The 15,409-nt window shown below is 33.2% G+C and overlaps 1 long non-coding RNA gene across 1 annotated transcript; it reads right to left on the reverse strand.

The window, feature by feature from the left end:
- Positions 1 to 1,195: 1,195 nt before the first annotated feature.
- Positions 1,196 to 8,559, reverse strand: LOC131620832 (uncharacterized). The gene is made up of 4 exons (XR_009289305.1): positions 8,259 to 8,559; positions 2,821 to 3,038; positions 1,779 to 1,863; positions 1,196 to 1,433 (listed from the first exon to the last, which is right to left on the reverse strand). It is a non-coding gene; the product is annotated as an uncharacterized LOC131620832 (long non-coding RNA).
- Between the last annotated feature and the right edge of the window lie 6,850 nt (positions 8,560 to 15,409).

The raw sequence follows: 15,409 nt of genomic DNA on the forward strand, positions 1-15,409 counted from the left end.
GCCTCTTCAGGTACACATTGTCCATAAGTTATTTCTATGAACAATTGTGATATTAACTCATTCATTCACTATGCAATAATCTATCTAGATCATAAGATTTATATTCATTCAATGTTACTTTTATCAGGCATTTGTGACAGTTCACCGATATATATAATGGGAATGAACCTTGCAAAGGATGAAAATATGATTCATATATTATAAAATTTCCTTAACTCATACTACACTTTTGTACAAAAGAAAAAACTACAAAGTTATTATCACCTTAGAATATCGTTCAATACACTCTTTCAATTTTTCTAGACTCACAGGTTTTGATACATTAGCAAAACATTCTTCTGCATCCTCTCACAAAGCATTTGCCGTCATCTTCATGCACAAAAAGGTTTTGATAGAAATGAGTCCATACCATTTAAAAAAACATTCTTCTGCACTCTCGGACATAGCATTTTCCGTTATCTAGATTCACACAAAGTAGTAACCCGGGGTATCTTTCTAGCTTTTACGATTGGTACGAATCCCCGATGGATTGTTTTTAATTCCTTGTAGTTTTCTTGTTGTAAGGGTTGCACCCCTAGTGCGTTCTTATATCAATTGCTTATTGAAAAAAAAAATAAAGTAGTAATTATTTACTTTCCAAAATCACTCATAATTCATAATAAGAATGAAATTTTTTAGATAATAAGTTGGTATGTCGCTGCTCACTAAATAGAATGACATTTCTATTTGACATACTAACATGGATTTACTGTACTATAGAAATTAAGAATGAACTTCTTTTTGTTAAAGATGCAATTACTCAATCCAAATACTCAAACATTAACAAAAACGATAACCATGCACAAATAAATTGCAAATCTTCTTACTTTAATTTCGAAATTAATGACTAAGAAGAAGCAATACTTCTAAAAATAACTTGTAGCTTATATAAAAATTACTCGACTTTATTTATCTTTTGTTATAGAAATAGCATATATAAAACGCTTATGTAAAAACAGACCAACAAAGCTAACCATTTGAATAAAATTGTAATTGTAATTGTAACCAAAAACAAATCTCTTTCAAATCGGTTTGCTTTAATTTCAAACAGACAAGCAAATATACATATTTGAAAACAATCAAATCGAGAAGAAGCAATATATTCATCACTTTTTGTTCTATATCGATAGTAACACCTAATTTGATATTCCTAAAATTTCTAACATGTGCAACCTGAACAAATAACATGAAAGCTTTTTTCTCTTGCCAATTAGTGTCTATTCTCACCTTCTGCTCTTATGCATAAAGTGAAACCATGATAAGCAAATAAGTGATGAGAGCCAAAACCAATGTCAAAGAAGTTTTAATGCATCCGCTCACTTATTCGCTTGGTCCCAATCCAGCAGATAGTGATGATATTGATCCAGTCGAACTTTCCTTTGATTGTCGCCAAACTGCATCACCATAAAAATGGGGTTCCGGTTAAACCTTCACAATCAACAATCTCCATACACTAAGATCCAAACCTTCAAGTTCCATTATATGAAAACTTAAAATTCCGCTCAAGTTTTGTTGTCAAATAATGGACTATATTTTACAGATTTTGCAATGAAAAAAATTTATAAACCAATAAAAACCAGTCAATACAATTCAGTATACTCAAATGTGACATTGTGATTTTGTAGAAACTCCAAATTGTAACAATTAAGATAAAAAAAATCAGTAAAGCAAAGAACCTGAAAATACTATTTAGTGAAAAAATTAAGGAAAAACAAAGCTCAGTAGATCAAAATCTGTACCATATCTCATCTCCACATCCATGAGTGAGGTGAGTTCGGTTCTACCAACTGTCCGTTCTTCTATTGAAGCACATAAATTTCCAACCTAATCAAAGTATCATAGAAAATTCAATCAAATTGATGGGTTCAGTATATACTTGAAATTACCTAAAAAATGAACAAAGAAACATCCAATAACACACTTATAGATAAAGAACTTGACCGTTCAAAACACCAAACTAACAAATGATTTGCAGTCACAGATATTCTTTAAAAATCTCATTCCTAAATTTGCATAGTAGAAACGGTATATTTGAAAGGGAGATAAAATCTTACAGTGATGTAGTGACTGAGATAGACATCTTTGTGGGAGATGAGAGAAAGAGGAGCGAGGAAGACGGTGATGGAGGAAATGGAGGAAAAGTTCGACCTAATGTGAAATGGAGAGAGAGGGATGGGTTGTGTTTACCTAATGTCGGATATTAAAAGGAGAGAGGATGAGAATTGATGGGTTTGCATTGAGAAAAAAAATGGATGTGAATTGGAAAAAGATTTTGAAGGTGAACCGTTTCGTGTATTTTTGCAGCGTAAAACGTTTCCCCATGTAATGAGAAGCAAAATTGAATGTGAATTGGCACAACATTAAATATAATAAATTTAAACAATTTGAAAATAACAATTAAAATATTAATTAATTATAATATTAAAAATAATAGAAATATTTCTATAAATAGGAAATATAAATATAGTAAGCGCTCTATTTTTTTGACAAATGGCAAACTTGCCAAAATAATCGTCTAGCTTTATTCTATTGTATGACTTGGTTCCCTATCACTACGATCAAATTCCATACCCTTATTGTGTTCCACATACAAATCTCCTGTGATGTTTAGTGAGCTAAAATACAAGGAAAAATCTACTGCATCATCGTCCTTTCTAATCAAGATAAACCCTTTTTAGATTTCTAATACCTTTGCCCAAACCCTAAAACTACACTCGTTATACCCCAACCTAGTAACTAATTTTAGAATATTATCCAATCCTTAGCTAGCTACGTGCATACCTGTAATGGTTGTATCAACACCTCCTCTGTAGATGATTTATTCGTCAGCCACCCTCACGAACTCCCCACCATGGTGAAACGTCACATTGAAATGTTCCGATTCCTGAGATTTTGTGTGAGCTTCTTCCTGAGATTTCGCGTGAGCTTCTTCCTGAACATTGCTCTGACTATGATTTTTCTTGCTCTTCTTCGCCATTGTTCTCTCATTGATGAAAACCCTAAATGTGATAAGGGGGTATTTGAGAGAACCAAATTGTAATATACTCAATAATCAAATATTGAATAAAAAATAAATACACGTTTGTATTAATAATGCTTTGGTGGAAAGTGTGGCAAAAGATTCCATGACATCTGGCCAATAGGGGGGTTTAGTGAGGGAATCTACAAAACTTAAAGGGGCGATTGAAAAAAAATATCACCAGGGTTTAAAATGGAAACTCGCTAACATTACAGTGGGGTTTATATATTTAACCCATTATTGTAACCTGGTGACTTGGTGTATGTACACACAAAGTGTTGAATGATTTGAATGTTCTAGAATAACGTTATTTTTGAATGATAATATATGAATGTTATCTTAGTGGATATCCAGTTTAATTCTAGTGGAAAATGATTTCATATGGCGAGGATGGTATGATAAGTTAGTATTTTCACCGGTCCGGTTTGATGATATGTCCGATTTTTAAAATATTGATAGGTTTGATTTTTAAAACATTGATGATAACTTATATTGTTATAAGATTTTAATATTTTGTATCATCATGCTATTTATTCTTTGTTTAAATTTTAAGTTTATGACCACATTGTTGGTTTGATATTCAATTCAATACTACAAAATTGTAGAATGGAGATGATAAATTCCAAGTCGTTATAGATTTATTGTAACACATAAAAGGTGCAAGTAATTGTTTAGATGAATTATTAGGGTGTTGGTGGAAATACTAGGGTTCACCTTATCTAAGTAGACTCAATGTTTATTTTTAATGGCACATGTAAGCGAGAGTATACATAATTAACGATCTTCGTCTTTCTTGTTTTTACCACTTGTTTATTCTTTTTTATTAAAACTTTGAAAAATATTTAAAAATAACAAAATTAATTATTTTGATTTGATTTTTGTTGTTGTTTATTTAACTTGATGATCAAAAATCCAAAATATATTTATTATTTTAATATTTAAAAATTAAATCAAAACAAGTTCTTTTATATGTTTAAAAATACAAAAAAAAATCATTCCTCTTTTAATATTTTCATCAAATAAATTCTTGTTATTTTTATTTGGATTAGGATGATATTTTCTTGATAATACCATGTACCCATAGACCAACTTTCTTTTAGGGTTTGGTATTTTAAATAAATTAAAATCAATTAAGTGTAAATGTGGTTCAAAAACCCTAAATTTGAAAACCCTAATTTGAAATCCTTGATCTTTTGCTTCACCATGTTAGTAGGACTTGTTGCGTTGATCATTGTCTTTGTTGATGTACATATACTTATTGATTTTGTCCTTGTATACTTGTACTTTTATTCATTATATCATCATTGTATATATACATTGTTGACTAACCACATGCATGATATATCTATCCATCATCATATCATATTCATTCACATGAAATGATTCCAAGGTATAAACATCCTTTCATTCATTATCATTTGAGTTTAGATTAATCTCTTTGTTATACTCCCTTGTTTGTCTTTTGTGACACATGTTATCACACACACATTAGGTATTGATTGCTTGAGTTGTTGTTGAAAATCCAAAGGAATGGGAATGGTATTGACTAAAATTGTCAAGGCACTCAATCTCTTTTTCAATCTCTTTTATCTTTGTGCTTAGTATTGCTAAAGTTTTGCGCTTGTTTTGAAAATGGTTTTGTATTGTTATAGATCAACATTTTTAAAATGAACCATTGGTTTTGTATTATTGAAGCTCAACCAACCCCTTTTTTTAAAACCTTGGTATTAAGAGGATAATTATTCTTGGTGAAACTACTCTTAGACCATTGGACCTTGTATTGTTAAAGCTTGACCCATTTAAAAAATAACTTGTTAAGTATTGTTAAAGCTCAACACCCAATAATATTTTGGCCACCTTGACTCCTTTTATTTTCCTTTTAAGAGGAACTACAAAAGCTCTAACTTCCCTATTGTTAAAGGGGTATGTAGGCCTAAGATGCGATGTCTTATCGGGCTCACTTTTAAAACTTTCTTTTCTTATCCTCCTACACTATTTAAACAAAAACACAATATTTTTTCAAAATAACAGTAAGAATAATAACAATATTTTCAAAGAGGTTCCAATGGAGTACCATAGAATGTGACGGGTGCGTAAAACCTTCCCCTTGCATAAGAAACCCCCGGTACCTAAATCTCTGTTTATTTTATTAGTTTTGATTTTAATTTTTTTTTTTGGATTTTATTCGCTCTTTCTCCCATTTCCTTTGGAAACAATAGAGCGCTGTGGTGACTCTGTTTAAAATATATAAGTTAAGTCAATTCAATGGCTTTAGTCTCACAAATATCACCACTACATCTAGAAGAAATAAACAGTCGACACATATGTCAGATGGACGTGAAATGTGCATTCCTAAATGGACTCTTAGGCGAAGAAGTCTATGTTGCACAACCAGTTGGGTTTGTGAAACATGGCAAAGAGAGAAAGGTGTATAGAAAGAGATTGAAGACTTCAAAGGTGATCTCAGCAAGGAATTTGAAATGTCATATCTGGGCGACATTTCATATTTCCTTGGTATCGAATTCTAAAAGAGTAGTAGAGGTTTGATGATGCATGAAAGAAGATATGTAAGTGAAATTCTCATGAGATTAGATACGGAAGAATTGAATTCGACTTTGACACCTTCTTAAACAAGGCTGCAACTGTTGAAGAACCCAAATGAAGATGATGTCGACCCAACGCAATATAGAAGACTTATTGGGTCACTAAGATAACTTTGTCATTCATGGTTTGACTTAGCATACAGTGTAAGTATGGTAAGTAGATTAAAGTAGAAACCAAAAGTATCATACCTAGAAGCGGCAAAGAGGATATTGTGGTATAAAAAAGGAACGCTTAACTATGGAATTTATTTCCTGCATATAATAAAGGAAAATAATGCAAGTTAGTTAGGTACACTAATTCGAGTTGGTGTAGTGATGCTGAGGATAAAAAATCCACAGCAGGTTATGTGATTATTCTAGGTGGTGTACCAGTTGCCTGGAGTTCGGGAAAGGAACCAGTAGTTGCATTATCATCATGAGAAGCAGAGTACATATCTTCTTCTTTTTGTGCATGTCAAGCAACATGGACGGTGAACTTGGTCGAAGAGATAACAGGTAAAGATCATGGAGCAACTACCATGAAGATCGACAACATGTTAGTTATCAATCTGACGAAGAACCCGATAGCACATGGTCAAAGCAAGAACATCAAAATGAGGTTCCATTATCTTCGACAGCAGGTAGCAGATGGGAAGATGAACTTGGAAAACTACAGAACTAAGAATCAGATTGCAGACATTATGACAAAGGGAGTGCAAGTCGAAGTGTTCAGAAGACTAAGAGATATGGTGAACATAGATAGCTTAGACGCAATGAATTGGGTGGTGTGTTAAATTATAATTCTTTGTGTCGAAAATAATTGATTTAATTTAGAAGTGTGGAAACAGTTTGTTACACACAGATTTGTTTTAGATCTAGATAGATTTAATTTAGATTTAAAATAGATTAGATTTTCCAAAATAGATATTTTAAGCTATTATAGTTTTAGGCTTTGGCTTAGAAAACAAGCTAACCTAAATCTATAAATAGGGTGTAACCCTCATTATTTTGTAATCAAGTCAAAAGGTTGTATTCACAAAATTTGCAGTTGCAAGTGAATAACAAAGTTTTCCACAGCTTGTGGGTAGAGAGTTACTCTACAAAAACCCTAATCTCTTTTCTTCTTTAAATTTTTTTCTCTTTTCATTGTTATCGTGTGTAGCAACCTGCCCTAAAAATTAAAGATTTTTAGAGTCGCCACCTATTCTGAAGGGCGAATAGGAAACTCTACGCAGTATAGAGATCAGGGTAATATACTATATTTAGGTCGAGGGAAGGTGTTAGGCACCCTCAACCCTTTCCTATTGGCTTTGAATCTAAGGTAAAGGTTTATGGCTAAAATGTTGAGGTTTAATAGCTAAAGAATTGAACAGGGGGAAAATTGAGATTTTTGGGAGGGGGACTCGCCTTGTTGCCAAGTGCCTACGTACCTCCTTATGGAGGATCAGAGTCTACGTAGTTCGGGGCATAGGATTGTACGCCTTAGAATTGATTATGGAGGATTGAAGACTTTTTGAATGGCCTATCGTAGTTTTGAATTTGATTTGAAAGGCATTTTGAATTGCCTAGGATAAAAATCCGTAGTGTCGTGGTTTAGTGTGTTTTAGTTGTTTTGGGCGTACAACCCTGATTTTGAATATGTTACCGTTAGTTGCAATGATCAATAGATTTGATCACCATGGTCGACGGATTAGAGGGAGGATTGCTAACCACTATAATCGATAGATTCGATTATCACGAATAGCAAATGAATGTATTTTAAATAACTTAATTTGATCGTTACACCTCATAATCAATAGATTTGATTACAAATAATAACGCATTTTTATAGAGGGGAAAATGCTAATCATCTTAACCAATAGCTTTGGTTAAAACCATTTAGCAAAATAATAGTATTTTATTATTTTATTTCTCACCAATGCGACTATTAAATATTGACGGATCGAAGAGAAAATTGATAAATTAATCAAGAATTAATATTAATATATTAATTTATCTGTTTTATTTTAAAAGGGGTGTATTCTATTAAAATTGTTGTTTTTGTTATTTTTGAATATTTTGAACCTACATCCAAATCGAGAATTATCTATGAGTCGTATAAACTAGATTTTAATCGGAGAATTAGAAATATTTACTAGCTAATGATTTAATTCAAAGACTTAGAATATATTTTTTGTATTTTATTTATCTTGTATTGTTTTTTGTGTTTTAATTAAAATAAGTGTATTATTTACTAACATCACTATTTTACAAATTCTTGTTCTTGAAAAGAAAAGCTAAGAGACAAATTGAAAGGAAAAAAAAGAGAAAAATTCTAAACAACACCAAGTGAGTATGATAGACATTTAGGTGCAAAACCAACTTCTTCCACGTTGCAGCAAAACTCATTACTAAATAATATAATAATAATAATTATATATGTAATGGCATGATGATAAACAAGGATAAGAACAAAATGTATCTCTCCCTTTTGATATCTGTGAGAGCAATAGATCAGAAAACCAAAATCCATTATTTACTCTTATGAGTTATCTCTGTTCTATTTATTTTGTTTACCCACACAATCAAAACAATCAAACAAATTTCATGAATAAAGAATAATCAAATAGTGTAAGAACCTGAATGTTATGGCTGACTCGAATGGTGGCACAAGATATTCCGACTGGGAGTGGTGGTGGTTGCCTGCATTGCTGCTGCGTTGGGATTATGTACAGTGTGAATTGGCCTCCTTGGGAAGAGAATAGGTTTAGGAATTGTCAGTCGTGTGAATCCCCCATTGGTGAATTGGTCCCTCTTTTTATATTGCTCCTAAATTAGGTTTTGTTTATACCTAATGGGCCTACTAAAACTAAACCTAATAATCCTAAAACTAATTCTAATAATAGTTAATAATCCTAATAAAAATTAATACTAACTAATAATAAAATTAATAATAGCAATAGTTAATATATTCAAATTTTATAATAATAACCTTAGACAATATTAATAATTATATCACCTAATATTAATATTAATATTAATAATAAAATTAATAATATTAAATACTAATAGTTAGAAGTAATCAAAATTACTAATAATAATCCAAAAAAAATGTAAATCTTAGTAAAAGGAAAATAATATTAACAAATGATGAAGCCCTTGAAACACCTGTTAATCGCACCCTGTTTCATTCTCAGGATATTTAATAAGAGGGAGGGTTTGACAATAGGAATGTCAAACCTCATGGCTCTTAATTTTGACCCTTGATGAATTAAAAGACATGAATTGACCGGACAAATTTTGGGTTATGACAACTGCCCCTGTTCAATCTTCTTAAACCTGAAGAGTCAGATAGGCACGTCTGCCTATCGTGATCTAGAGGTAGAAGATGATTGAACACTAAAATGCCCTGAAATTTGCTTGCGTAGGGAAAGAGTTCTGTGGGAGATGGGCTTATAGATGCCATCTATTTGCCTGGCAGGGTACTTGTCTAAAGCATATGCTTTTCATACCTTGATCATTTGATTGTATCTGAGAAGATAGAAGTAATGTCTTACATAAGACTACCTGAAGAGGTCCTTGGATAGGGTGTATCGAAGGTGGATGCGAAGAAGCTTAGACTTTGAACAATGCTTAGGAAGAATGTCTTAGAGAAGACTAACTGAGGAGTTCTTTTAAAAGAATAAGGTATGTCTTAGAAAAGATTGGATAAATATTTTAAGAAGGCTACCTAGAAAGGCGTGATATGTCTTAGATAAGACTACCTACACAGGTTCCTATAAAGGATATGAACGTCTTAACAGGACTATCTAGAGAGATTAGGATACGTCTTACACAAGACTAACCTAGAATTTTTTTTTTTGATACGTTTTACTCAAAACTATCTAGAAAGATTCCTATAAAGGGAACGATATGTTTTTTAAACAAAACTACCTAGAAAGATTCCTATAGAGGGCACAATATGTTTTAAACAAAACTACCTAGACAGGTTCCTACAAAGGACGCGATATTTTTAAACAAAACTACCTAGACAGGTTCCTATAAAGGACGCGACATGTTTTAAACAAAACTACCTAGAAAGGTTCCTATAAAGGATGCGATATGTTTTAAACAAAACTACCTAGACAGGTTCCTATAAAGGATGCGGTATGTTTTAAACAAAACTACCTAGAAAGGTTCCTATAAAGGGTACGATACGTTTTAAACAAAACTACCTAGAAAGATTCCTATAAAGGGTACGATACGTTTTAAACAAAACTACCTAGAAAGGTTCCTATAAAGGGTACAATGTGTTTTAAACAAAACTATCTAGAAAGATTCCTATAAAGGAAACGATGTGTTTTAAACAAAACTACCTAGAAAGGTTCCTATAAAGGATACGAAGCATTTTAAACAAAACTACCTAGAAAGGTTCCTATAAAGGTCGTGGAATGTTTTAAACAAAACTGCCTAAAAGGTCAGGATATGTCTTACACAAGACTGTTTGGAAAGGTTAGGATAATTGTTTAGGACAAGACTACCTGGAGAGGTAAGAAATTATTTGGTTGCTTCTGGATTGTCTTTGAAGAAAGACTTGGAATGAGGTATTAGACTTGTATTTGTTAAGATTGAATCGTTGATACGATCGTGTTTGCACTGTAATCGGATGATAACATCCTTTTGATTATGAAGTGACCTGAAAAGGCAGCGTTAGTTTTATGCAATGTCATGATGCATGTGTCATGTAATGAGATTCTCAAAATAAATGAGAATTATGCATGTATGCCTATCCCACACTGCGGGATGTAAATAGTACAGGCGTGGGAAGATCAGTTATGCAATAGTGCTCTTTGTGTGATACTAGTGTGACTTCCCGAATATCAGAAATTTTGAGGCATGCCCCTTAATCTGAATGAAGGACCTTTAGAGAGAACTCGAGTTTCACCATGTCTTGCCTGATATGCATTGCCCCTATGTTTGAATTCTTGAAAGATATGCCCCTAGTTCATAGGATCCTTGATTGTAAGTATTGATTTGAATGTGAAGCGGATGCTTTTCAGAGTGAGTCATGCATTTCGGTCGCGTCCTGACGGACAGTGATTTGCTGAGTACTCAGAATGAGATGATGTCTTCTATAAGACTACCTGAAGAGGTCCTTGGGAAGAATGTGAAATTGTCTTAAACAAGATTACGCTTTAAACAAAGCTCAAAGGGATATGTTGTGCAGAGGGTCAAAAATATTCCTATAGAGGATAAAGACTGTTTTTTGTGATGCTTTAAACAAAACTTAGGAAAAGACATCTTGAAGAATATTAACTTGGAAAGGATATGAGACTGTCTTATAGAAGACTCTGTACTTTAAACAAAGTTTGATGAGGTTCTTGAAAGCGGAAGAGAAGTTTGAATATATCTTAAAAGACTAACTGAAAAAAGGTTAAGAGATGTCTTACAGAAGACTACCTAGAAAAGGTTCTTGGAAATGAATATGTCTTAGAGAAGACTGTCTGAAAGGGTTTGAAAATGGAAAGGATAAGAAGGTGGGTCTTTAAAAGACTGTCTGAAAAAGGCTCCTAGAAAGGGTGAAAAGTATTTGAACATGTCTTAAAGAAGACTATATGGACAGATTGAGAAATATCCTATAAAGGATGTGAGAGTGGTATTAACATTATCTGATACCGAGTGACCTTTACAACGTGCCCCCAGGTAATGGGCTTGCCCCATGGGCTATTCAGCGTCTTTGAGAGATTCTATGGATCTTGATTAGATTTGCCCCATGTAAATAGTATAATGACGAGTTATGCCATGTGTACACATTAGCCATCCCAGTCATGCATAAGAGATGTTTCTTCTTTTGACGAGTTTTTAAAGCTACTTCGTCAGTCAGTAGGATTTTTAACCATTAGCCATGCCCCATGCAACTTCTCCCTGATGTTTAAACATCTGAATCCACATAGACAAGTGTACTTTGTAATGAAATTCATAAGATGCGAATGCATATGTTTGTCTTGAAAGTTTAAAAACATTTTTTTGAATAAGACGAAGTTTTTTTTTTGTAAGAAAGTGATATCAACTCAAGAGTTATAGTAGACCTTAAGGAGTCAGGATACCTTTGGTAACGATATGCTTTCGAACTAACCGTGCTTCAGTTAGGACTTTTAAGGGTTGTAATGTGGCCTGGTTCACGGTTTAAAGAAACAAAATATAGAGGCTCAAAGTTTATTTGTACCCATCCCCATCTTCGTGATGTTCTCCAGTCCTATGCTCAGTTAGCTATGCGTTTAGTCTCCAAAAGAATTTGGGAATTGTGACATTGGCATTTATGATGGTTCAAAAACCAAAGGTTTATCTGCAAAGGCAGTCATTCTCCTTTTTTGTAATTTTTCCTTTTGTCGAAGGTACATAGTAACCTTTTTTCGACTTTGTTATCCCTAACTTTTTCCTGAACTGTTTGTTTTAAAACTGCAGTCATCGGGATGCCCCACTGTTGCCTAAGTCTCCTTAATAGGTTTTGACTCAGCAGGCTTTTGCATTGCTTTCTCTTTTTTTTTTTTGCGGATATTAACTGCCAGGCTTAATCATGACGGTGAACCATCGGTGGTTATGTTCAAAGGAACAGTTTGGAATAATTAAGTTAACTGAGCAACTACCCTACCCCAGGTTATATATTAAGGGTTTTATTTTATATGAAGGAAAAATCCTACTTCTTTAGACTCAAAGGGGTTGACGAGGGATTAACATCCTTATATCTCCATTATTTAGGAATTGAACAAATGCCTGTACATCGTCAACACGGTCTGTTCGAAAGCGTAGTGTATGAAATTGTGGTATCGTTTTCGTCATTCTCCCTCAAAAGGTGTACGACTTTAATCAAGAGTTGAATATCACAAAGGAGAAAACCAAGTAAAAACACAGTTTTAAATATAGTGAGAACACTAGGAATGAATCAAGACAAACGTAAGCAATGCATTAATGATTGTTGTAAAGTACATAGCATATGTCGTAAGACTAATGTTTAATTAAACGGAAAGAAATTGCGAATGAAAACAAAACTAATGATCTAAGAAATCCTCCTTCTAGCCACTTATGGCTTTAGACTTGCTAGGATATTCGAACTCAATGAGCCCTTCTTCAATTAAATCTTGTATCTTGTGCTTCAACGACCAACATTCCTCTGTATCATGACCAGGACTATCTGAATGATAAGCGCACCTAGCTTGATGCTTGTACCCGGGAGCGGGGTTAGCTGGAGCTGAGTATGGAGGCAGCAGAGTTATCAAGTTCTGACTGAGAAGATGTTGCAAAGCTTGAGACAGTGTCATGTACAACAGGGTGAATGATCGTTTTGGCTTGGACCTCCAGGTGCGTTGGCCACCCTGTTGCTTTTGCTGATCCATTGATCTCTTCTGCTGAAATCTTGTTGGATAATATGGTAGGGATGTTAGGTTATCCTTCCCAATGGTCCCTTGTTCTGGAGATAGAAGAGGAATCTTCTCTTAATGTCATGAAAATGATGTGTAATGCCATGCTTGATATGTATGATATCCTTTTTTCTTTCTTTTTTTTAATAAAATATGATGCAAGAATGCCCCTGATGTATGATGAATGGAAAAAGAAATAGTAGAAAAAAAATGATCAACACATATATATACATATAGCACATAATCACATAAGTTCATAGGTTCGACGTAGCGGCTCATGGGAGCCAACCTTTTTATAGGGGGGTTCTAGAAGGTCTCATGGGGTCGTTCGTAGCCTCCGAGACTTTTTGTCTCTTCGGATTTTAGAACAACTCATTTTATCCATGAGGTTCGAATTTTGGGGGTAGGTTCTCGGAGAGATCAGCCAAGTATCCAGTCCCGCCCTCAACAAAGTCAAGCCTCGTTTTGGACATTTCCGAATACTCAACCCACTCCGAGTGGAGATATCAATGAGACTCGTAGGCGATTCATGTCCCCTATTGATCTCAAAGTTAACTCCCACACTTAGGGTTTTAACATTACATAATATGCCAGCAGTGTATATAAAAATATAACAATTAGGCAATTAAATATAAATATATTAACATAAACAATTAAATATAAACTCATTATAAACAATTAAATATTTTTTTTTAGATAAAAAACAAATAAACAAATTTTTTTTAAAAATAAAAAATAATTACAAACCCTAAAAAAAAAGCGAATTAGCCGAACCCTAAAAAGTTGTCAAACCTAAACCCTGCCAAAACCTAAAACCTATAGGAGCATAGTATTCACCATTAAGTTTTCCCCAGCAGAGTCGCCAGCTGTAGCAACCTGCCCTAAAAATTAAAGATTTTTAGAGTCGCCACCTATTCTGAAGGGCGAATAGGAAACCCTACGCAGTATAGAGATCAGGGTAATATACTATATTCAGGTCGAGGGAAGGTGTTAGGCACCCTCAACCCTTTCCTATTGGATTTGAATCTAAGGTAAAGGTTTATGGCTAAAATGTTGAGGTTTAATAGCTAAAGAATTGAACAAGGGGAAAATTGAGATTTTTGGGAGGGGGACTCGCCTTGTTGCCAAGTGCCTACGTACCTCCTTATGGAGGATCAGAGTCTACGTAGTTCGGGGCACAGGATTGTATGCCTTAGAATTGATTATGGAGGTTTGAAGACTTTTTGAATGGCCTATCGTAGTTTTGAATTTGATTTGAAAGGCATTTTGAATTGCCTAGGATAAAAATCCGTAGTGTCGTGGTTTAGTGTGTTTTAGTTGTTTTGGGCGTACAACCCTGATTTTGAATATGTTACTGTTAGTTGCAATGATCAATAGATTTGATCACCATGGTCGACGGATTAGAGGGAGGATTGCTAACCACTATAATCGATAGATTCGATTATCACGAATAGCAAATGAATGTATTTTAAATAATTTAATTTGATCGTTACACCTCATAATCAATAGATTTGATTACAAATAATAACGCATTTTTATAGAGGGGAAAATGCTAATCATCGTAACCAATAGCTTTGGTTAAAACCATTTAGCAAAATAACTGTATTTTATTATTTTATTTCTCACCAATGCGACTATTAGATATAGACGGATCGAAGAGAAAATTGATAAATTAATCAAGAATTAATATTAATATATTAATTTATCTGTTTTATTTTAAAAGGGGTGTATTCTATTAAAATTGTTGTTTTTGTTATTTTTGAATATTTTGAACCTACATCCAAATCGATAATTATCTATGAGTCGTATAAACTAGATTTTAATCGGAGAATTAGAAATATTTACTAGCTAATGATTTAATTCAAAGACTTAGAATCTATTTTTTGTATTTTATTTATCTTGTATTGTTTTTTGTGTTTTAATTAAAATAAGTGTATTATTTACTAACATCACTATTTTACAAATTCTTGTTCTTGAAAAGAAAAGCTAAGAGACAAATTGAAAGGAAAAAAAAGAGAAAAATTCTAAACAACACCAAGTGAGTATGATAGACATTTAGGTGCAAAACCAACTTCTTCCACGTTGCAGCAAAACTCATTACTAAATAATATAATAATAATAATTATATATGTAATGGCATGATGATAAACAAGGATAAGAACAAAATGTATCTCTCCCTTTTGATATCTGTGAGAGCAATAGATCAGAAAACCAAAATCCATTATTTACTCTTATGAGTTATCTCTGTTCTATTTATTTTGTTTACCCACACAATCAAAACAATCAAACAAATTTCATGAATAAAGAATAATCAAATAGTGTAAGAACCTGAATGTTATGGCTGACTCGAATGGTGGCACAAGATATTCCGACTGGGAGTGGTGGTGGTTGCC

The sequence above is a fragment of the Vicia villosa genome, linkage group LG1 (assembly GCF_029867415.1).
Source record: "Vicia villosa cultivar HV-30 ecotype Madison, WI linkage group LG1, Vvil1.0, whole genome shotgun sequence".
Classification (NCBI taxonomy): Eukaryota; Viridiplantae; Streptophyta; class Magnoliopsida; order Fabales; family Fabaceae; genus Vicia; species Vicia villosa.